The sequence below is a fragment of the Gorilla gorilla genome, chromosome 11, assembly GCF_029281585.2.
Source record: "Gorilla gorilla gorilla isolate KB3781 chromosome 11, NHGRI_mGorGor1-v2.1_pri, whole genome shotgun sequence".
NCBI lineage: Eukaryota > Metazoa > Chordata > Mammalia > Primates > Hominidae > Gorilla > Gorilla gorilla.
In genome coordinates this window covers 120,092,458-120,116,782 of record NC_073235.2, presented here as the reverse complement: position 1 = coordinate 120,116,782, position 24,325 = coordinate 120,092,458, and the positions used below count along the sequence as shown (strand labels likewise).

At 40.7% G+C, this 24,325-nt stretch overlaps 1 long non-coding RNA gene across 2 annotated transcripts in view; it reads left to right on the top strand.

The window, feature by feature from the left end:
• The window catches only part of LOC109025904 (uncharacterized), a 472,591-nt gene that overhangs the window by 317,187 nt on the left and 131,079 nt on the right, over positions 1–24,325 (top strand). The window contains exons 3-7 of one of the 2 annotated variants that reach the window (XR_008677481.2): positions 5,776–5,931; positions 6,885–6,983; positions 12,433–12,515; positions 13,121–13,316; positions 14,385–14,605. This is a non-coding gene — a long non-coding RNA (uncharacterized lncRNA). Of the gene's footprint in view, positions 1–5,775; positions 5,932–6,884; positions 6,984–12,432; positions 12,516–13,120; positions 13,317–14,384; positions 14,606–16,548; positions 16,736–24,325 lie in introns of those variants that run through there. The other variant, XR_008677482.2, reaches the window with a different exon arrangement.

The window sequence follows — 24,325 nt, the reverse complement described above, 5'->3', positions numbered from 1 at the left end:
TTAAACTCCTGGGTGGTGGGGGGGCGGGGGAAAGAGGCAGTATGATGAAGTGATTGGGGTCATAGACTCTATAGTGTTAGATCACAGCTTTGCTCCTCACAAGCTGTGTGATTATGGCAGCTTACTTAACTTCTCTGTGCCTTGGTTTGTTTATTTATTTATTTATTTTTTTGAGACTAGGTCATGCTCTTTAACCCAGGCTGGAGTGCAGTGGCACTAACATGGCTCACTACAGCCTCAACCTCCTGTGTTCAAGCAGTCCTCCTGTCTCAGCCTCCCATGTAGCTGGAACCACAGGTGTGCACCACCACTCCTGGCTAAGTTTTTTGTTTTTTTGTAGAGACTGGGTCTCGCTACATTGCCCAGGCTGGTCTTGAACTCCTGGGCTCAAGGGATTCTCCCACCCCGATCTCTTGAAGTGCTAGGATTATAGACATGAGCTACTGCACCCAGCCTCTCTCATTTTAAAAGTGGGGAGTAGGAGTATTTATCTCACTGCATTGTTGTGCAGCTTAAATCTGTTGATATATGCAAAGACTTAGGAGACTCATTGGTATATAGTAATCTCTATATAAGTGGTTGCTATTATTATTTGCTATTCTGAATGAGAAAACAAAAATCCAGAGAGATAAGGTAACTTGAAAAAGTTCCCAGCTAGTAAATGGTAGAGCTAGTCCTCAAATCCAGGATTAATTAACTCTAAATTCAAGTACTTAATTGTTATAATATTCTGCCTCCCCAGGAGACATAAAAAATATAGAGACATTAGAAAACAAAAAACATCAGAGTTACTGGAGAGAAGTAGGGTGGATCAGAAATACAGGAACAAAAACTCTGTGGCAGAAATCTGGATTTTCTCTTACAGGGTAGCAGACAGAGCTGTGAGTCTACCCATCAACACACTCCCCCTTTCCTCTCTTTTAAAAGGCCTACTGGTGGGTTCAGGCCTTTGCCTTCCTCTGTGAAGTTATGAACTTCTGGAAAGATGGAGCCCCTCTTCAACTCCAGAACTTTATTTATGGTTGATCCGAGTCAATAGTGGTCCTGTTCTTCTTGATAGGAATTGGTTTGGGCACGGGCAATAAGATGTGAGAGAAGGCCTTATCCCATGGAGGGGTTTCCATGAAAGGTGTATTCTTGTGCGAATAGATGAGCTCTCTTTTCTGTTGGATGTTGTGGTGTCTGGGTGTCTTGGTCTTTTGGGCTTCTATAACAAAATACCATAAACTAAGAAGCTTATAAAAAACAGAAATTTATTTCTCACAGTTCTGGAATCTAGGAAGTCCACGATCAAGGCACTGGCAGATTCAATGTCTGGTGAGAGCCTGCTTCCCGGTTCATAGATGGTGCTTCTCACTGTGTCCTCACATGGTGGAAGGGGCAAGACAGGTCTCTGGGACCTCTTTTTTAAAGGCACTAATCCCAACCATGAAGGCTCCACCCTCATGACCAAATCACTTCCCAAAGGCCCCACCTTTTAATATTATCACATTAGTGGTTAGGTTTCAACATAGAAACTTGCGGGGGACACGAACACTCAGACCATAGCAATGGGTAAGACTATGGTAGTCATGTTTCACCAGTAGATGAGCTAACCCAAGGATGAGCCCATACATGAGGGTGCTAGAGCAGGAGGACAGAAAGACCCAGGGCCTTGTTGATGTCTGTGAGCTTCGAATTCACCAGCCTCAGAATTGTCCTACCCATAGACTTTTGTTATAGGAGATAATGTTTTCTTAATTGCTCAAGCCAGTTGAGATATATTCTGTTACTTGCAGCCTGAACCATCCAAACCAATTCAACTACAAAATCAAACTCTTGCTATAAGAGGAGAGAAAGAAATAGTGCCATGGTATCTTTAGGTGTGTACCTAGAGGGGCGGCCCCAGATCTATGGGTTTGTTTCTGAGAGTGAGGATGGGTTGTGGCCCTGCAGGGTTGCCGCTGAAGCTGGTTTCTCATGTTGTGTTGGAAAAGGCCATTCTGGGAGCTGGGTCACGAGCTCCTGGAGAAGCAGAGTTCCCCAGCCCTTTAAATGGAGGAGCTCCCATAACAACCAAACAAGCAGGATTCCAAGCGGGAAGATAACAATGATCTTGGAGCTTCTCCCTACTCAGATTAGATGCATGAAGGTAATAAAAACCACCCAAAAGAAACTACAAAAAGAGGCCTTGGGAAGCGCATTCAAGAGGGTGAAAAGGAAGAACAGAAGGAACCCGTGGAAAGAAAATCTTCCAGACCAAATGATGGTCCAAAAATAATGAGACCAAAGTTCAAAAAAGTAATTTAAACCAAATAAGGCAGGGAAAGCCTAGCCAGCAAGGGGCGGGCTCACTCTGCAGGGAGCAGGCGAGCAGAGGGGACGGAGCTGAGCAGAGTTCAGTTCAGGACAGCCCATGGGTCAGAGGGAACTGAGGAATGTGCCCGCTGCCCAGGTCAGCAAGGGGGGCAGCACCAGATGGCATGCTTTCTTACCTCCCCTGCCCCAAGGGGCCTGGAGGATTGCCACCACCCTCACTGGTGACAGGGCTGCTTGAAGTTGCAGAGCACAACCCATCTGGGTGGGTTTGCCGCCACTGCAACAGAGAGCCTGCGGGACCAGGCAAATGAAGGAAGTCTTACTTGCTCATAGCCAAGCTTCTTTTCAGGTTCTATTTTATATTTTATTGCAACAAAGAATTCCAGGGCCATACTCTGAGCCAGGGATGATGGGTGCTAAGCTCATTAACTGCCTGCTCAGTTTGTGGACTTGTTCCTGCTGAATCTGTAGTCCAGGTACTGCCAGTTTCTTAGTGTCAGAACCCTCATAGGGTTCATTTGTGCATCCTGCATGTGGATATGTGTGTGCATTTACCCAGATTTTTAAAAAGCTTTCTATTTACCTTTTCTATTTAGCACACACCCTCTTCCATACTTAAAACTCCACACCTTCTACCACAGCTTTTAGAGTGATAGCACTGGGTTACAATACATGTTTTCGCAGGAATTGAGCATTTAAAGAGGTACTAAAGTGAACATGAAGAATTTAAATTCTAGGTAAACAGCTCTCACAAGCTCTCTCTTCTTTGTGCTTTCCCTGATTATGATATCTGATATTTATTCTTATGACAGAGGACAAACTAAACTGTGTATCACAGTCACCGATTGATTCACTCTGCACCACTGGTCCCCAGTGGCATTTGGGGGCAATGTGATGTCTTTTTCTTAACTCAGGGCCCTCTTAGTCCCTCCTTGTCCCTCTCTGGAGCACTTATGAATTCTTAGGTCTACTGTTCAGCCCGGGCAGGCCATGGAGTGCAAGCAGTGCTGCTGGAGGCTTGCCTAGCTGGTCACTTTCCTGCTCCACTGCTAAAGTTTCCGCCCTCACTCAGGCCATACTGAACATGGCTCTGTGTGGGGCTCTTCCAAGATGCTCCCAGTCTCCCCTAAGCTGTGTTTGGGAAACAGTGTCGCTGGTCACCTCCTCCAAATATTCTCAGGTTCCTTCCATATCTAGTTGGAAATGTTCACTATGCCTCCTTCTGATCTTGGAGTTCACCTCAGGAATGGGGAGATTAGGACATGTAAGTCACATCTCTCTGCTGTATTTCTGTCTTTCTCTCCTGCTCACAGCCCCCTTGGGATACACAGATAGGTTCCCTTTCCGCTCTGGTCTTCAGAGTAGGGTGTGTGTACAACATTCCTTTATTTTCTTCCCACCTGGCAAGTGACTTGCCCGTCCCTATTTCCTGAGACACGAAGGCAAATAGGGTGCAAGGAATGAGAACTTGTTTTCACAGATAAGTGAACATGACCTTCGAAGTGGTTAGAAAAACACAGCAATCACATTAGCATACGTAGACCCTTGAGGCTGGCTGGGAGCCCTGTACAAAAAAATAAAAGTAAAAAATAATAAAGGCTGCTTTCTGGCTGAGAAAGGAAGGGAAGAGTGAGGATTCTCAACAGTATGGGGGTAACAACTCCACAGGTTCTGCAAGTTTTTCTCTCTGAAAAAGAGGACTCTTGACTTTTCCTGCTTTGCTTTTAATTTCAAAACAGCACACACACTTTCATCTCCCACAGGATGTTCCTAGGAGCAATAACACCAGGGATGAATTTCTTCCCATCACATGAGCAGGATGGCACAATGAAGATGCCCCTGGGAAAGACCCTCCTATTTTTTTCTAATTCAGAAAAAGCAGAAGAATAATATGATACACATATCCCCTGCTCATATTTAAAATGTTCACTTTTTGTCACTTAGGCTTCAGATAGTATATCTCACAGTTAAAATTGAAAACCATTTTGTTCCTCCTCTCCATCCTAGTCTTGCTTCTTTCTCTCCAGCGATGACCACTGTCGATAATTTGATATATACTATTCCAGTCCATGTTTTTATTAGCTCATTACAGATTTTATATATCAGATAATAGATGGTATTGCTTTGTAGTTGTAAAATTTTGGCTGAATAATACACTGCATGAATTGTTTTGCAATTTGTTTCCAGTAAACAATATGTTTTTGAACTGTATATTTTCATGCATATAGATACAATCCCTTCCTTTTTTTTTTTTTTTTCTGAGATGGAGCCTCGCTCTGTCGCCCAGGCTGGAGTGCAGTGGCGTGATCTCAGCTCACTGCAACATCTGCCTCCCAGGTTCAAGCAATTCTCCTGCCTCAACCTCCTGAGTAGCTGGGAATACAGGCACACGTCACCATGCCAGGCTAATTTTTGTATTTTTAGTAGAGACGGGGTTTCACCATGTTGGCCAGGCTGGTCTTGAACTTCTGGCCTCAGGTGATCCTCCCGCCTTGGTGTCCCAGAGTGCCGGGATTACAGGTATGAGCCACCACAACTGGTCAGTCCCTTCATTTTAAACTGCATTTAAGTACTCAGTTTGTGAATACAAATATCTATTAATTCCTCCCTAAAAAATATTCGTTTTTCAATCTTTTCTCCCAGTGTTTTATTTTTAACAATAGGAACAATTGGCTCTACCTAATACTTCAATTTCAGCCCAAAATTGGCCAGAAGACATCATTGCCTTAGAGCAGCCTGTCTTCCAGTTGACACTGAACTGCTGTCGACCGGCAGATAGTTGAGAGTCCACATGTGCCCCCAAATAGTTGCAGACTGTGTGTGCAGGGCCTGATTCTGTTCTCTTCTCTGGAAAATGGGATCGTAACTGTTTCTATCTTCTTGGGCTGTATGAGGGATTGGTGGTGTGGAGCATGTACCACAGTGTCAAGCAGACACCCCTGTTCATGCTAATACATACAGTATTTAATGCCTGGTATAGACCTAGACCCCTGACTCCCTGGCCAATTGTTTTTCAAAGACACTCCCTGCCTGTGTTACCACTGTTGGTAAGACCATGTCTCAAAGAGTTAATCATCTGGAAGACAGAAATCTAACCACAAGAGGCAGAGGCAGTAGGCTGTAGAGTTAAGTGGCAGGCTCACAACCCCAAGTGCTGTCAGTACTCACAGCTTCTTCTCGCCAGCAGCTGTCTGTACTCTGGATTGTTTTGAGCGTGTCTTTGCAGGGCTTGCTTGTGCCTGCCAAGTTCAGCTGCCTGCAGAAGCACAGCTCAGAGCCGTCCCTATAGGCCTAGTCCTTGCACAGGTCTGGCCAATCAGAGCTCTGTTACCAGGCAGAGCCTCTCTCTCCAGCTCTGGTCACTGTCAGCCTAGCTGTCCAGGCACCCTTTTGCAATTTTCGTTTGAATTGATTTTTTTAAAAGCACCTGATATACACTTTTCTTCTTATTCTTCTCCTTCTGGTCCTCTATTCAAGGCCCTACCACAGAGACACACAGGAACGGAACTCAGAATCACAAACAAAGAAACTTTGATCCAAGAAAGAAAATGATCTTTAAAAAGACCCTCGTTTCATGCTGGCCAATGCTGAGAAAATCTGCTCTGGAGGATATTTGGAGACACTGATTAAAAGGTAGTACCATCACCACATATTTAACTTCCCCCTCTTTTTCCTCTGCTTCTAGGAGTAGAGAAACCAACAAAACCAACCAGAGAGAGATGGTAAGTTTCAAACAATCTGTCCCCCACCCCACCACTATTCACACCTTTCACAAGGGCCCAGCCACAAAGCCAGTGCAACATGACATCAATCATCAGCAAAGTGGAGGTGACAGACCCTGCCTTTCCCCTCTTATGGCATATTTGCTCATCTTCTCTCTTCCCCACTCCTCTCTGATAAGAGAAAGGACGAAAGCAAGGCAAGCGCATTCCTGAGCGGGAGCTGCAAGCGCCCAGGCTCATGACTACTGCGGAGCACGCTGCAAGGAGAGAAAAGGTGGGGGGAAGATTGAGGGACCAAGATGGCGGGATAAAATGCTGTGGATGGAAGGGCAAGTTCTCCTGGGGTAGGAAGTATGAGGGGTCAGGGAGTTTGGGATGCCAAAGAACAGGAGAAGATTGAAAGTTTAATAAGCAGAAGATTGAAAGTTTAATAAGCAACCTTGACCTATGCTATGGCACATCCTAAAATGTTAGAAGAGATGTGAGTACAGGTTGGAATACCGGTATACCCATGCTGTTTTGAATTCAGTAATGCTTTGGTACTGAGACATGCCCCACAGCTTTCTAAGCATTACACTTACTTATACTGCATTTTTAAAGCAGTTTTATAAGAACATATGTAAGTAGATCAGTACCATTAAAATGGGGTTAATTTTTTTTCCAAGTCACAATGGTGTAGGGCAGGTTGTGGTGGGAGGATTAATTATCTAGAAATCTGGCTAAAGCTAATTATGAAACTGTTATTGCTAAGAGAAAGGGGGAATTAGGCAGAAAGCCAGTCTACCTTGCTTCAAATGGATTTTCTCTAGATATCTGATCCTCTCAGTCTCTTCCTTAACCTCTCCTTCTCTTCCCCCTTTCTAGATGGTTGTCCCAGTGGAGGGGGATTCTTCGTGTTACATAGATAGCAAGCACGATGCAAAAGTGTTGAAGCAGGAGTGTAAAGAATAATTAAAACACCTGGTGAGTTCTAATTTTATTTCTGAAGAACATAGCTTCTAAACAAGTGTAAAATACAAGCCATGGCCCTAAAAGCCAGGGTCTAAAATAAGTGAGTTAAAAAATGTCGTGGTTCCCATATCTTAAAGTTTTGCAACTCCTCCCCCTACCCCAAACAAAAAGAATCCTTTTAGGAATGAATATTTCATGTGTTAAAGTGACATTTTTTATATTAGGAATTTTTAAAGGTTCCTAATAATCTTTTTCTTAGTCTAAATTCAGGCAAACTTAATACTTTTGATTTTAAAAAGTAAACAGCAGTAAGATCTCATTTTTAGAAAGTTATGCCTATCAGTATACATTGAGAGATCACAGGAACAATTCTTATGTAAAAGTAACAAGGGTGGTCTTAATGATGGAATACTGGAGTGATTTTTTAAACTTTTTTGTACTTTCCAGCTTGAATAATTTAAAAAACAAAACTATATATTGTTTTATACAGGTAGAACATAAATTTTTTTAAAGGAAAAGAGATTAGGCAATCAGTTGCTTGAGAAGTAATTGAATGCCAAATATAAGGTTGGTGCAAAAGTAATGGTGTTTTTTGCCATTGAAAGGAATGGCAAAAATCGCAAATTACTTTTGCACCAAACTAATACTTTTTCCTGTAGATTTCATGAGGTTTCCTCTGTGTGTGTGTGTGTGTGTATGTGTGGGTGTGTGAGAGAGAGAGAGAGAGAGGGAGAGAGAGAGAAAGAGGGTAGCAGTGCCTCAGTACATCTATTCCCAGGAGGCATTTTGTGATCTCTGAGTTCCAAGGAATGAGGACCAGACAAAAGGGGCAAAAGCAGTAAGAGGAAGAATGGAGATCAGGAAAACTGGCCATGACTCAGCAAAAACACAGTGACATTTTCAGAAACCCAAAGCCTCAGACATTACAAAGTCGCCCACACCCCTTACTTCTGAAGAGAGTTGTCCTGGCCCTCCCCATTTCAGGTGGGCTCCAGCCTGGGCTGGGTAAGCATTGAGAGCGAGGAGTGAGGAGGCGGGTGGGTGGATTGTCCCTCAAGGTGCAAGGAGGGAACAAGTGCCCTGTCTGTGGCTGATTGAACTGGGGAGGACCAGAGACCGGAAGGTATTCTCAATAGCCAGTATTTCTCAGAAACAGCGGAAGTCTCCCAGACAAAGCAGACAGGTTGGCATCCCTTTCTTGAGAGTCAGTAAGAGGGAAAGGAGTGAGGCAGGCCTAGCCAACATACCAGGGACAGTGGTGAAATTTCGAGAATCTGGAGGGTCTGCCAGCTGTGCTTGCCACAGCAGCTTTCAATGCCTGCCTCTGAAAAGCTGGCATACACCTGGCTGCCAAACCATAAAGGGACATACCTAGAGTGAAGGACCAACTGCCCTTAAATTCACTGCCTTGTGCCAGCTCCTAAGTTACTGTAGGGATCTGTGTGGGTCTGGCCCCTCTGCATGGGCCCTGGGACCCTTCAGAAATCTATTCTTGTGCTTGGCATCCCATCTTATCTTCTCCTTGCTCTGCTGTTAGGTGATGGGTGAACCTATCAACACCCTATCTCATGTCACCAAGTACTCAGATTCAAAACTGAAATCCAGTTCCTACTAGATCACTAGCCATCCTCTTTTACTTCAGTTTCTCATAGCCTACAAAGAAAAGAAGAAACAACACATACGAACAAAAGATCAATTAAAAAAAACAGAGGAGAGATTTCCTGGCATTGGGCTGGGGGCACAGCAGGAAATTCTAGCCACACAAACGATTCTCCATGGCCAGAGAGTTAGGCATCATGACCCTTGGGTTGAGCAACCCTAATGCAATACCAGGGTGTTAAAGGGCTGGAACTCTCTTGCCCTCTGGTAGGTCAGTTCTTAGCTGTAATATAATTTTACAGATGAAAAATTCCAGAGAGCAGTGACTTGCTCTGTGTTACACAGTGAGACATAAATACAATGTACAGCAGCGACATAGGCCTAGTACTAATTATTTGACATCCTAAGACCTTTCCTTTATTGTCTGAAGTGGCTTAGCTGAGATGAATATCCAGCATGTTATTACAGCGGGAAGCCAGGCCAGCAGACTTCATTGTCCTCAATTCTGTCTCAGTTACACTAAGCTTTCCTACCCCATTACCTAAGTTTTGAGATGTAAAGTGGAAAGACACATTTAGTCGACATTGTACCAAGACAGAAGGTAGAAATTCGTCATGCTTATGCCTCCCAGGTCTCAGGGTGCCTGATCTGTTTTCCTCTCAGCCCAGGCTCATCTTCAGGGCCACTTTCTCTTTCTTTCTTCGACATCAAATATCAACCCAGCCCCTTTGTATATCGCAACAGCGATTTAGTGGACACTCTAGCTGACTGATTTTGTTCCATTACAAAATGAGTTTCCTGCCAGAATAGAGGTGGAGATTATATAGACAGACATACATTTACAAACACAAAAGGAATGTGGAAGGGTGATATGGAGGCACTTTCAAAATGGCAGGACCTGCCTCCAGGCCATGGCAGCTTCTGCCCACAGCCCAGAGAGGCCACTCACATGCTGTGAAAGTAAAGGCATTATCTCGTCTCCTTGTCACCACCTGAGTGATCCATGAATGGGTGTTCTCTCCTCACTACAGGTGAACTTGGTCAGGACAAGAAGCTCCAAAGGCTTAGTCAAATTCTTTGTTGGTACTACCCTACTTTACTCGGTCGTATTATATAAAGCTGTTTAGCCAGGCCCTTGCTTCATACATTCCATGTCGCTGAACAAGAACTCAAATTCTGGTTAGCTGCCACCCCTCCCAAGTAAATTTTACTTGATGTGCAGTTATGTGCTAAAATATACTGTGTCCTATAGAAATGAGCAAGGTGAGGGAAGGAGATGCAGAAGGAATTGAGTTGCACACTTTGGATCAGATTCGTGCAGGAGTTATATGGATGAATTGACATGCCCCAAACCAGATGAAGAAATCCACCTCTAAGAGCCTGTTTATAGAGGGCTTCATTGTTTATAATTTCCATGTCAGTGCTTCTCAAATGCTCACTACTCCTCTCTTGTTTTGACCTTACTAAATTGGGGTGAGCTATGTGGTTCTTGCTCCTGATTTATCAATGTGAAAAGAGAGTCTTTAGGGATTTGACCATAGACAAGTCCCCAGGGGAGTGAGGGGTGGAGGTAGAGTAAGTATTCTGCTTTTCCAGCCTCTTTACTCTTGACTCCACTGCCTTAAAGCAAGGTGTCGCCAGAAACCACGGTCACCTCCTCTTTGTGAGACAAACATGAATCTCTCTTGGCCTGTTACTCCCAAGGAAAGCAGAATATAAAAAGACATGTCTTCAGCCTTGCCAGATGGCTTCAGGGTAAAATTCTTCCCCAAACCAAGTGTTAGAGTCCAGTCAACTGTTTCAGGGAGGGCAAGAAGTAACATGGAGAAGTATTTAATCCTCTTTCTTCCCCAAAATTCCATGACATCCAAGCTTGTGGTGAGCAGGCCCTGCCAAAGCAGACAAGATCATTGAGCTGAAATCAAGAGAATGGGTCCTTGGCAGAGTAGACCCTTATAAGGATGAAGATTGGATGCTGGGGAAATCCTACCAGCCCTTGGCAGTCCGAAGGTCTGAGGTTCCAGACTGGGCTCTCTCATTTTCCATACCTCCCTAGGAGCTGGCTGCATAAGGCATGAAATAAGCTGAAGAATCATGAGCACCATCCAACCCATCTGGGAACCCACAGTGGAAAATTATGGGAGTAATACGTTGGGACAGCCCTGGCTTCTTAAGACAAATGCATATTTTTGTGCTTTTCTGCATACTTTATACAACTTTTCATTTTGAAAAAAATGAACAGGTAGCATGAAGAATGACTACTCATTCTTCAAATGCTTTGGAGAAGCCAGAGCTTGGGGAAGCCAATGAAAGGGAGGATGAGGGTAACCAAGGAAAATCGCTCTCAGGAGAAGCATGAAGGAGCAGCACATTGGGTCTCAAACCCTGTTATAATGAATGCTTGGGCATTTTGTGCTGGGTTTTTGTGATAGAATTAGCATTAGGACTCTTGAATGAATTCATGGGACACGATTTATGCTCCTACTTTACACCAAACACTAGAAAGGTAAAAATAAAGAATGAATAAGGGGTGGCTTTTTCACTTAAGAAATGTTTTGCTTGAGAAATCAAAGCTTTGAAAGCACAGAGACTTCTATTTAGATGTTTGTTTTAACTGCTTTTCTTTTTCCGTGCTCTTCCTTACTCTTTTTCCTCTCTTTGCTTTTCCTCTCATCTTTTCTGCAAAGTTCTGAGTCTTCTAAACAAGAGACAGTCCAAGTCATTGTGATTTAACAGATATTGAAAGAGCAGCACCCTTATCTAAAGAGACACATCTGCACACCAGACCTTCAATGCGGGACGCTACAAATGGACTATATGGAGCATTTGGGAAATCTCTTAGCAGAGGCTGATTCTAGAGGCATTCACTCTGGGTTGTATCTGAGAACACTGACTTTGCTTCAGGAGCCTACAAACTTCATATTGGGACATGCAGGAGAGCAAATCAGAGCAAATATGTTGGAGACTTTCCTACCTCATCCTGACCAGGAAAGAGCAAAAGGTCTGAGAGCCTGGCTAAGCACATGTGGGCTCCATGGACCCTAGATTCTGCAGTGAGCTATTCTTGACTCCAACACTCTATTCCAGGTTCTACCCCCAACCCAAGTGGCCACTCCTCAGTTTCCCCATTTCTTTTTTCTCTCTCTGCCTCTCAAGCACCCATCTCTTTCAGATGCTCTGTTCTCCACTCCCTTTTACAAATTCTTTCTCAAAGACCTCATCCATTCCTGTGGCTTTGATTGTCACCCACAGTACATGTTGTCTCTCAAATCGGAACCTCTCTCCTGGGTTCCAACCCGAATTGATTATTGGGTGTTGCAACTGAATTTCCTTCTCAAATAAGACACATAGTCTCAAACTCTTGACCTGTTTCCTCCCTGGTATCTCCCATCTTAATACATGTCACCGAGATGTAACCAGTCTCCCATGCTAGAAATCTGGGAACATCCTGGACTCTGTCCCTTTTATCGCCCTCCTTAAGAGTCACTAATACTATTGATCATGGTTTCTAAAACTCAGTAGAAATCAGCGTCTTGGCTTTCTCACCTGTTTCTTCCATTCTTCAGGCCCGTTCATTTCTGTCTGCAACCATAACTCCTAACCATCAAGTGATCCTCACACCATGAGACTGTGAATGAATTCCTTCACCTGTCTGTGGTATTTCTTCATCTAAAACAGAAGGACATTGAACTAAATCTCTGAGAACGTTTCTAGCTCTGACATTCTTTAATTGGTTAGCTTGCATATATCACAGGCCGTAAAGCAAAAAAACTGAGTTTTCTCTCCTTTCACTTATTCCTTGCTTCCCAATAACTTTTTAAATTCTTCTTTCTCCATTTTGCTTTTGATTGAAATATGGCAGCCCAAGACCCAAGCAAGGATAGGATTTCCCAGACATTCCCGAGGGAAAAAATGCCATGTCCTTTCCTTCTGGTGTCACATCAGGTAAGGAGGTTGCCTGGGGCTAGGGCTTAAACAGAGTGAGTGTTGTTCTCATTGTTATCATCACTGTTAGTGTTTCCAGGGCACTGCTCCATGGCTATGCAGAGGCAGACACTCAGGTGGAAAGTTATAAGACAATTTCCCCCTGTAAATTAATCAGAGGGCACATATGAACATCTTATTGCCACTTCACCCCCACCACTGTCTCTTCAGCTAAGACACCAGTTTAATGAGGTAGTTCCTGAGGCTTGGAGTTTCCCTAAAGATCGCGTCTCCTTTGGTGTTGATTGAGAAGCTCCATCGAGGGCACCAAGGGGAGTGGTGAGATGGTACCCTTGCTGAGAGCTGGGGAACTCACCATAGTCTTTGAAATAACACTGCCCTCTGTAAGTGTGAGGAGTCACCATTCTTTCTGACTTCCCACTGGCTGGGAGGTGATAGGGAAGAGCTAAGACTTCCATTCTCCAGTCCCCTGAAGTTGGTGTTTTGCCTCATATTGTGCGGGAAGTGGGTGGTTTGTCTTAAATGTCTCCCATCACTTTTCTTTGTACTAAAAAGATCATTGAGAAATGGCTTTTTTTTTTCTTTTATACACGTCATCTTCCTAGAATCTGAAGGCTGCTAGAGAAGGGAGAGAAACTTGAAAGTGAGTCCCATGCTGATTGTTGTTGAAATACCTGGAAAGAAACTGGCAAAGACTATCCAAGGGATGCTAAGACATGTCCGAACTTACAAAACAGTAGAACCTGAATAGGAATTTGAAGTTGTCTATACTCTCCTCAGCCACACCCTGCCATTTTACAGGTATGAAAAATAAAATTTTCAGCAAATTAGTGATAGATATAAAGTATCTGGATGCCCAATCCTGTGTACTTTCCATTACCATCTGTTTCCTAATTGTGTGTGGATTTCCTTGCTCTCCAGAGCCAAGGAGCATCAATATTTGGCTTCAGAAATGCTGCTAAATCCTGAATAAATGGGAATGAACAAGCAAGGTAGCATTCAAGGTCTCTTACTCCTAAACCCAGTTGCAGTACTTGTATCAAACCCTGGGCTCCAGGCTGCTTCAGTGCCATTTAACTTTCTCTTTACAAAGAGAAGAGAAAATGTGGGGGTATCAGACATATCCCACCCTTCCAAGGCCCCGTGCAGACTCTTAAAAGATGAGAGGGTTTTTGTTTGTGCATATGGATCAAAGAAAGACTTTCTGGAATTTTGGTCAGCAGGGTTTGTTTTAGATCTGTGAAGTATGGAAGAGGTCTCAATTGAGTGATGTCATGGAGGACTGGGAGGATCCCTTTCCTCATGCAGAATCACTGTTGAGGTGCATTCAACCGTTAGAATTCCGCTAAGGTAAAATACGGGGAAATAGCATAGGTTAGGAGTCATTGTACCTAGTTTCCAAGCCTGGTTCTGCTCCTGTAATTTATAACTTCATCCATATGTTCATTTAATTAGGAAACAAAACAGTCATTGAATTAATATATGTCTTGTACTATTATATGTGCTGAGTATTCAGTGTGAAATAATGCAATATTTTTATTGATCTTATATTGTGGTGGGGAAAGCAATAATTCACACATATATATATAATATAATAATACCAATGTTATGAAGGAAGCAAAAATCAAATAAGGCAGTAGAAAGTACCAGACAAGGAGATGTGTTTGCATAGGGGTGTGTTATAGTGCTTTAAAATAGGTCCACAAACTTTTTCACCCTCTCTTCAAAAGGTGCAGCCTAAGCTACCTCCCCTTGAGTGTGGGCTTGGCTTAGTGACTTCTTCTAGCAAATAGAATAAAGTAGAAGTGATGATGTATGGCTTTCAGGCTGGATAATAAAGCCACTGTGTCTTCCTCCCTCTGTTTTTAGATTGTCTTCTCTGGGGAAGTTAGCTGTCATGTTGTGAGGATACTCAAGCAGTTTATAAAGTGGTTCATGTTGCAAGGAATGGAGGCCTCCTGCCAACAGCCATGTAAAGGAGCCATCTAGGAAACAGATTCTCCAGCCCCAGTCAGACCTTCAGATGATTACAGCCCCTACCAACCTTCTGACTGCAGTGGAAGGAAAGTTCCGGAACCAGAACCACCCAGGTAAGATAATCCTAGATTCCTGAGTTAGAGAAACTCTGAGATAATATTTGTTGTTTAAAGCCACAGCTTTGTGGATCAATGTGTTAAACATAACTAATACATGTGATTAGGGAAGCTCTTAATAAGAGGCTAACAGTTGAGCAGAGACCGGAATGAAAAAGGGGAATGAGGCAGGTAAATATATGTATGAAGAATGCTTGAAGTAGAGGGGCTAGAACTGGTATAGGTCCTGTGGTTAGAACAAGCTTCATATTTTTCAAGGGAAATTGCAGGACTTGGAAATGGGCGAGAGATACCTAAGTATCCATTCAGTAGAGAGCTGAGCATTGTCTAGGGTATCCTCTGGGGATATCTGATTATATTGAGATGTTTGTCTTTAACTGAATTTCCATTTTCTAAGTTATTTTACTTGTGGAAAACTGACAGTAATGCAAATGATCCTCCTTAAAGAAATACAATGAATTTTGTCTAATAGAGATGTGACTGAATTCTACCCTGTAGAAAAGATAGTCCCAAACAATACATTTTAAGCAGCTCTATTGAAATATGATTCTTATACCATACAATTCATCCATTTAAAGCTTACAGTTCAGTTTTGTTCCTTATGTGCACAAGCTTGTACAAACAGCACAGCAATCTAATTTTAGACCATTTTATTGCTCCTCCTCATCCCTACAAAGAAACCCCATCCCTATTAGCAGCTCCTTCTCATTCTTTTTCATGTTTTGCTTTCCCCATCTCCCAAGCCCTAGACAACCACTAATCTACTCTCTGTTTCTATAGATTTGCTTATTCTGAAAATTTTATGTAGATGTAAACATACAGTATACAGTCTGTCAAAACTGACTTCTGTCAAGACTTAGCATAATGGTTTCAAAGTTCATTTATGCTATAACATGTATCAATACTTCATTCTTTATTGCCAAATAATATTCAATTGTATAGATAGCTATATTTTTGTTTTTTTGTATAGGTAACTATTTTCTCCCATTATGAGGTTTGTCTTTTTCACTTCTTGATGGTATTATTTGCAAAATAAGAGTTTTTAATTTGAAATCCAATTTATATTATTTCTTTTGTTACCTGTGCTTTTGATGTTATATCAAAGACACCATTGCTTGACATAAAGCCACAAAGATTTATTTTTTGTTTTCTTCTAAGAGTTTTAGTGTTTTAGCTCTTACATTTAGGTTTATGATTCATTTTGAGTTTATGTCTGTATATATTATGTGGTAGAGATCCAAATTTATTCTTTTGTATGTGGATGTCCAGATGTCCCTCCACAATTTGTTAAAAATAGTATTCTTTCTTCATGAAATTGCCACTGCACTTTTGTTGAACATCAACTGATCATAAAAATATGGTTTATTTATGCACTCTCAATTTTGTTTCATTGATCTATACATCTAGCCTTGTGTCAGTACCACACTTTCTTGGTTACTATAGATTTGTAGTAAATTTTGAAATTGGGAAGTTTGAGTTATCTAATTTTATTGTTGTTTTTCAAGATTGTTTTATTAGATTTTTGGGGTCCTTTGCATTTCTAAATGAATTTAAGGACCAATTAGTGATTTCTACAAAGAAGCAGCTGCTAACTTGATTGGGATAGTTTTGTACTTGTGGGTTAAATTGGGAAGCATACTCATCTTAAAAAATATGAAGTCATCTGATTCATGAACATGGACTATCTTTCTATTCATTAAATCTTTAATTTCCTTCAATGATGTTGGTGTATATTTTATTAAATGTATTCCTAAGTATTTTGTTCTCTTTAATATTATTATAAACAAAATTGATTCTTAATTTCATTTTTGAAATTTTACTGCAGATGCATAGAAACACAGGTTATTTTAGCATACTGATCTTGTATTCTGCAAACTTGCTCAACTCATTTACCAGTTTTAATAGTTTTTTAATGAAATTGTAAATAGTTTCTGTATACAAAATCTTGCCATCTGCAAAGGGAATAGTTTTACTTTTTCCTTTTTAACCTTTAACTTTCATTTTCACTTCTTTTTCTTAAATAATTGCCCTGGCTAGACCCTCCCTTACAATGTTGAATAGGAGTTGCAAGAATGTACATTCTCATCTTAATCCTGATCTTATGGAGAGAGCATGCAGCCTTTTACTGTTAAGTATGATATTAGCTGTGGGCTTTCCATAATGATCTTTATCAGGCTGAGAAAGTCCTTTTCTAGTTCTAGTTTGTTGGGCATTTTTGTCTTAAATGGGCATTGGGCTTCTGTCAGTTTTTTTCTGCGTTCATTGAGAAAGGATATAAGAAAATGCTTTGCTCTTTCTTCTATTAGTATGGTATATTAAATTAAGTAATTTTTTGATGTTAAACAAACCTTGCATTTCTAGGATAAGTCTCACTTTGTTTTAGTGTATATATGTATTTATATGTTGTTTTATTGAATTTGCTTATGCTTTGTTGAGTACTTTTGGGTCTATATTAATAAGGGGTAATGATCTGACGTTTTGTTTTCTTGTGGTGTCTCTTTGTATGATGACCCAGTAATGCTGACTTCAGATAATGAGGTGAGAAGTGTTCCTTGCTCTTGTGTTTTTTGGAAGGGTTTCTGAAGTATTGGTATCAATTTTTCTTTGAATGTTTGGTGAGTTTTAAACTTACTAATGCAATTGTTTTACTTGTTAAAGATTTATTCATTATTTCTATATTTCTTGAGTAATTTTCTGTAATTTGTGTCTTCTAAAAATTTATCTAATTCAGGTATATTATCTAATTCATTGGTATGTAGTTGTTCATAACATTCCCTTATAAATTTTTTTTTATTTATGTAAGATTGGTAATGATGTCTCTTCTTCCATTCTGACTTTATAATTTGAGCCTTCTTTATTTTTTTTTTGATTATTCTAGCTAAAAGTCTTGTCAATTTTATTGCTCCAAACATTATACTTAGTTTTCCTATTGGATTTTAGCCAGTTTTGCATCTATTAGTAAATTCACGCCAACATTTCTGTCACCCTACATACTTTGTTCTTCAAATTCTTTTTTGTAACAATATTAACAGGTTACTAATTCTCTCATTAATTAATGAGTTGAATTTATACTTTTATGAAAGTGATATTTTTTAACTTTTGAAAATTATACTTTAGCAAAAGAAAATATGAAAATAAGAGTCAGAGAGTCATGGAAAATGAGATGAGAGGGAGAGACAGGGCAGACCATGACAGGCCTTGAAGGCCATGCTAAGAAGATTAGTTTCACTCTGAGTGGGATGAGAAGCTTTTGTCATCCCCTTAGACAAGTCTTGCCCCTAACTGAGACCTCAGCTATCTGTAATATGTCTCTATGCCTCCTCACAGGATGACTGTGAAAATAGAATGAGACAGAATGAAATCAAAAATTGCATTGTTATTGTTAGTGCCCAATTGGCTCACCTATGAGGTCAGTTTTCAGGTACAAACAACTTGGCCTAAATTTATTGTTTTCAAATTCTTACCCATTACCAGGATTTCTGAGGGAAGCAGATACAGAGAATTCCAGAAGGCTAAGCCCTGGATTCTGAGAAAGGTAATTTTGTCCAAGAAAATGCTGGTGATTTGTGCATGGATATGGGATACAGTATGGTCATTAGATCCCTGGAAGAAAAGGAGATAGGGCTGGAGAAGTCTGAAAGCTCAAAAGGCAGATTTGACCTGTGTCTTCAGAACTCCACATGGGACTGACTCTAGGTGGCTAGAAGGCTAAGGTGTTAGAGGGGTAGGGTTCAGGAGAGGACACACAGATCAAGAGAGCAATGCTGGGGTGCATTTCATGAAGCTGATGGAAGGCCTGAGAACTCAAAGGTTTGAGCTTAAAGAAGAAAGCAAAATACTAGACATGAGCATTTGCAAAGCAGGTTTAAGGCATCAGTGTACTGTGATGTTTGGAACTGAGCAACAAAGGCCAAAAGGAAGGATAACACAGTAAACCAGAGAAAAAATTCCCTTGCACCAATTAACAAGCATTTCTCCTTAGCCTACATCTCAGGGTATTCACAGATGGGAAAATGAATCAAATCAGTATCTCTCTCATTTTATTTTCTTTATTTTTATTTCATTCTGCCCCTGGCTTGACCTAGATCTTAAGTTATTCATGGAGATTTAAAAATATATTCCAGCACTCAAAATCCTCCCTGGCAAACTTCTGCCAGTTGCATAACGTAAATTTTTGTTGTTTATACTAGCTCCGTTTTTCATGTCTGTGTTTTTCAATAGTCCCTCAGCTTGCCTTTCCCAGAGTTCAGCTAAAGTCCTGGGAAGCAACGGTAACCCCAAGACAACCTCTCAGGCAAGTCTAATGGGCTGAAATAGGTGGCCTCCAAAGAAGGAGAATACACCCAGGGAATGGTCTGAGCACACAGCCCTGGTTATTTGAGGTAATGGAAATCTAAATTACTCTGCTCTCAAGCCTTTTGAAGGGGCTTAGTTTATCAGCCGTGACCCAATACATAGGGCTATAAAGTATGTTCTTTAAAGATTTTCTTTTCTTCCTCTTTCTCTCCTTTCTATTAAGAGTAGAAGTCCTCAGGAAAAGAATCGTATAAACATAAGGGCAGAATTAAGATAAATGCATTTCTTTTCCTTAGGAAATTTTCCATGATGAATGAACAGCACTCTACCCCTTAGCCAGCCAGGTCAAGTGTTGGGTCTTTAAAGATTCACTTTTCTAGAGCTGAGGCTGGGGGTTGGGTCTGGGGACCTGATAAGGGATGAGGGCTTGCGAGAGAAAATAGTTCTCTAGAAAAGGAAAACTTATGGTCAGTGCTGATCTCTCCCAAAAGGTCTGCTGCTTCTTGGTGGTTTCAGAGCTGATGGTGGACTCCATATTATTGCTTTGGGGCCTCTCCCGCAGTGGCCCTCTGGAGCTGATCTGACCATTCACAGCTGCAGCTGTGGGTGCTGAGAACACTTATTTATTTATTTATCTATCTATCTTTAGTTTTATTTTAGTTTTAGAGATGAGGGTTTGTTTCATCACCTGGGCTGGAGTACAGTGATAATCATAGCTCACTGCAGCCTCAAACTCTTGGGTTCAAGCAGTCTTCCTGCCTTAGCCTCCCAAGTAGTTGGAACTCCAGGTGCACCCCACCACACCTGACTATTGTTTATTGATTTATTGATTTTAGATTTTGGGTCTTTCTATGTTGCCCAGGCTCCTCCTGAACTCTTGGCCTCAAGAGATCCTCCTGCCTCAGCCTCTGAGTCACTAGGATTACAGGCATGAGCAACCAAGTCTGGCAAAAATACTTTCGATAGGGGGTACACTGCTCATCCCCGATGGGCACAAAGCTTGTTTTTCTACATTTGCACTAAAGAGTGAGCACACTTGTAGGTTATGTAATTGGAAAGGCTTCATGGAAGAAAAGTATCAGAATATCTGGGTCCCAAACCTGGCTCTGTCACTGAATGAAACTTAGAGAGTGTAAATGGTATGTCCAAGCTCACCTAGCTAATGCTACAACTTGTGAAGCTGGCAAGAATTGAACCATACTGCCTAAGATCCTTCCAAGTTCTCACATTCTGTGTCTGAATGTTACAGAGATCCCTGAATGTACTTAGATGTTTGCTTTCTTTTTCTATGTCCCCTTCTTGTACTCCCTCTGTATTTGTGTTTTGGAGGGCTTGGTCTAGCAAAGTTAGAAAGCCACTAATTAGCAGATAAAGAAAATGTTACCTTAGGGGTCCTACTTAATTTTACTTATGGAATACTAACAGTTTTGAAATCAAGTAGGGATGGGATGTTTGACGTCTAAGAATGTCAGGCCCAAAGGATGTTCTGGAGTGAAATCTTATGCAACAGTAAAACATCATGGGCTGGAGATGAGAGAACTCGGGAAAAATGATCATCTTATTTGTGTGCTCACTGCGTGCTAATGCAGAGGTTCTGGTTGCCAAGGGAAGAGAGGTACAAGTTGAAGCATAGATGGACAAGAAGAAAATAAGGATATGAAATGCAGGTGGTGAGTTATTTTTGTAAGTTTGTATCAGTTTTCAGGACCTTTGGCCATCACCCCAAGAGGTGACACTTTGTTTGGGCTGTACTGACACCAAGTAGTGAATTGAATAGAATCTTAGATGCATGGTTGAGACTGCTTGGGGCCACTGCTGTGAATAAGGCTAATGGGAGTGGATTATAAGTAAAATGAAAATAAAAAGAGGGAGAAAAAGCAAAAGAAGGAGAATAGTTTTATTACAACAGGCTAGCCTTCTATCAACACATCAGAAGCTTAATCTCTTTGTTTCATCTTTAAAATAAACACTTTGATACCACTTGGTATCTTTCTTACTAATCCTCAAATACTTTTAATCACTTTTGAATATAGCCATAGTCTTAGTACTAGATTTGTTTAAAATATTCCTTTCTACTCACACGGAACCCATTCTTGGAGTCCAGCTTCTTAGAAACTTGTCTATTTCCCTGAAACTTTTGGCTATATTTCCACAAAAAATAATCTGTCAAAAATTTTCAAATGTTTGGCACTGGCAATCCAGAAAAAGTCCAGCGATGGGCAAAGCTGGACAGGCATGACTAAACTTTCTCAGAGCTCCTGGATTTCAACTAAACAGTCCAAAAAGTCAGCAAAAGCTAGGCTTCTGTCCTCCCCATCATCTTCTCTGTTCTTTTTGTTTTCTTTGCAGCTCTCCACTCACTTCCTTCTTTAGTATGATTGTGGCACTAATAAAAACTGCTAAGTTGCCATTGTTGAGATATGCTAGGACTATCTGGTATCTCTGGTTCCTCAGGTTTTAATTAACTCTCCCTGAGGTGTTAACAGACTGTATTCAAGTCCTTCTCCCACTCACTTCAGCTTATGGATCCTGATGCAGAAATTTCTACTCTCACTTTCCCACTCACAGTTTGGAGCAGGCAATGATGCCAGTAGGTTGAGTTGGAGGGGAGTGGTAGGGTTGGAGAGTACTGTGGAGGAACTGGGAGATAGATCCTAGTCAGTGATGAACCTTTTAAGAATGTGTAACTTGACATGCAGCTCCATGGGCTGGAAGAGTTAGAAAGAATTTCTGTGAAGAAGCTGGTTCTGAGAAGTCTCACAATCCAAATGGGTGTGCAATCCCTGCAACTCGGGAAAACCAGACAGAAAGGGTGGATAGCAGCATGGAAGAATCACGATTGCTGAGCGGCTGTATCCCCCTCATAAGGATGGGACAGATGGGATGGGAGATGACCGTAAGGAGAGACCACACAAAAAGATTCCTCTGAGATTAATTAAACTGGGGGTTTTAACCAGAAAAACAGTCATGAAATCATTGACTTGAGATGATTTTAAAAAGTAATTAGAAATCAAACCTGGTTTTAAAGGCTATGAAGAAAACAACTCAGCTCAAATTGGAAGGGTAAGGCAAAAACAAAGTAGAGACCTATATGTGAAGGTGGTGGCAAATGCTTCACCTTCCAAGTATCTCACTCCAGTTGTCCACACTCTGGACAGGAGCAGCTCCCTGTGCTCTACATTTTCAGGAGAAAGTAAGGGGAAAGACTTGAATGAGTCAGAATCCAGGACTAGACTGTTTCTGGAGAACCTGGCTTTGGAGGTTTCTGGCAGGAGTAGTCTAAGCAGAGATCAGGAATTTTATTTATTTGGGGTTCATCTTTAGATGACCAAGTTTGTCCCACTTCCAGCTAGAAGCATCAAAGTTGCAACTTCAGGGTTGAACCATGGAATTCTTGAGTTGCCCAATTCATAGGTCTAGCAGCTCTTGAGTTCTAAATCATAACTCTGAAGATTGCTTTGTGTGGTGATGGTGGTAATAGGGATGAGAAGTGTCCAATGAAATAAAAGTATATGATCCCAAAATGCACACAGATAATAAGCTATTGTCTAATGGCATAATCAAGAGGTATGGATTCTGAGCAAGGGTTTCATGCCATGGGTACAACTGACAAAAAAAAAAATCATTTTTGAAACCCATTGGTTAGTAGGGGCAGAGCACTGGTTATTTTGCCTGGTCGATGCATCTTTTTCTTGGCATCTGGCTTCTTTAACTCAGCATAATTATTTTGAGATTCACCTGTGTTATGGATTGCATCAATAGAAAAAAGAATGTGTCTTTTTTATTACTGAATAGAGTACCATAATATGTACAAGATATGCCAAATCTGGTATGACCATTTACCTGACGAAAGACATCTGGGTCATTTACAGTTTTGTGCAATTATAAATCAAGCTGCAGTAAACATCCATGTGTAGGTTTTCTGTGTGTGAAGCTAAGTGATTATTTTACCTAGGGGTGGGATTGTGGATTATACAGTAAGTATATGTTTAACTTTTTAAAAATCTGCCAAACTGTTTTCCAAAGTGGCTATGCCCAACAGTAATGTGTGTGTCCCAGTCACTCCATATCTTTGACAACACATGAAATGGGTCAGTGTGTTCAATGTTAGCCATTCCAATAACTCCATAGTGGTATCTAATTTTAGTTTGATTTGCATTTCCCTAACAACTGCTGATGTTGAGCATCTTTCCGTCTATTTATTTGCCAACCATACTTTTTCTTTAGTGACTGTCTGTTCAAATCTTTTGACCATTTGTATTTGATTACTTGCTTTCTTATTATTGAATTTTGAGAGTTCTTTATGAATTCTAAATACAGCTTCTTTGTCAGATATATTATTTACAAATATGTTCTCCTATGCTGCCTTTTATCTTTTAATTCTCTTTACAGAATTTACAAAATTCTGTCTTTTGAAGAGGAGAAGTTTTTAACTTTGAAAGCCAATATATGATTTATTTTCCTTTTATGGATTATGCTTTAGGTGTAAGACCTAAGAAATCTTTGCCTAATTCAAGTTCACAAATTTTTTTTTCTTTATTATTATTATACTTTAAGTTTTAGGGTACATGTGCACAATGTGCAGGTTAGTTACATATGTATACATGTGCCATGTTTTTATCCTATGCTGTCTTGTGAAGGTTTTATAGTTTAGATTTTACATAGTGGGATGTATTTTGGGTTAATTTTTTATTATGAGGTGAAATATGGATTGAAGATCATTCTTTGGCATGCGGATATCCAAATGTTACAGCACAATTTTTTGCAGCCTCCCTTTCCTACTCTAAATCATCTTTGTACCTTGGTAAAAAACCAAGTTGTCCATCTCTGCGTGGATCTATTTTTGGACCATGTCTTCTGCTCCATTGGTTTGTTTGTTGGTCTTGATGCCAATAGCACACTGTCCTGATTTCTTCAGCTTTTACAATAAATCTTGAGCTCAGATAGTGTTAGTCATCCAACTTTGTTTTTCTTTTTCAATTTTGCTTGAAATTTGTTTTAGATCTTTTAAATTGCCACATGAACTTTAGAAACAGTTTGTTAAATATACCAAAAATCTGCTGGAATTTTGATTAGGATTGCACTGAATGTATAGCTCAGTCTTGAGAGAACTGACATCTTAACAACATGAATGTTCTGACCCGTGAACATGATGTAATCTCTCCATTTATTTGAGTTTTTAAAGATTTCTTTAACAATGTTCTGTAATTTTCAGGGCATAGCCCTTTCATATATTTTGTCAGAATTGTCTTTAAATATTTCATATTTTTGATGTTACTATAAATAATATTATGTTTAACATCAATTTCTATTTTATCATTGTTACCATATAGAAATCCAATTGATGTTTTGTAGATTCTATCTGATTTTCTACTATTCAGTCCTGTAGCCTGCAAATAAAGAAAGTTTCACTTCTTCTTT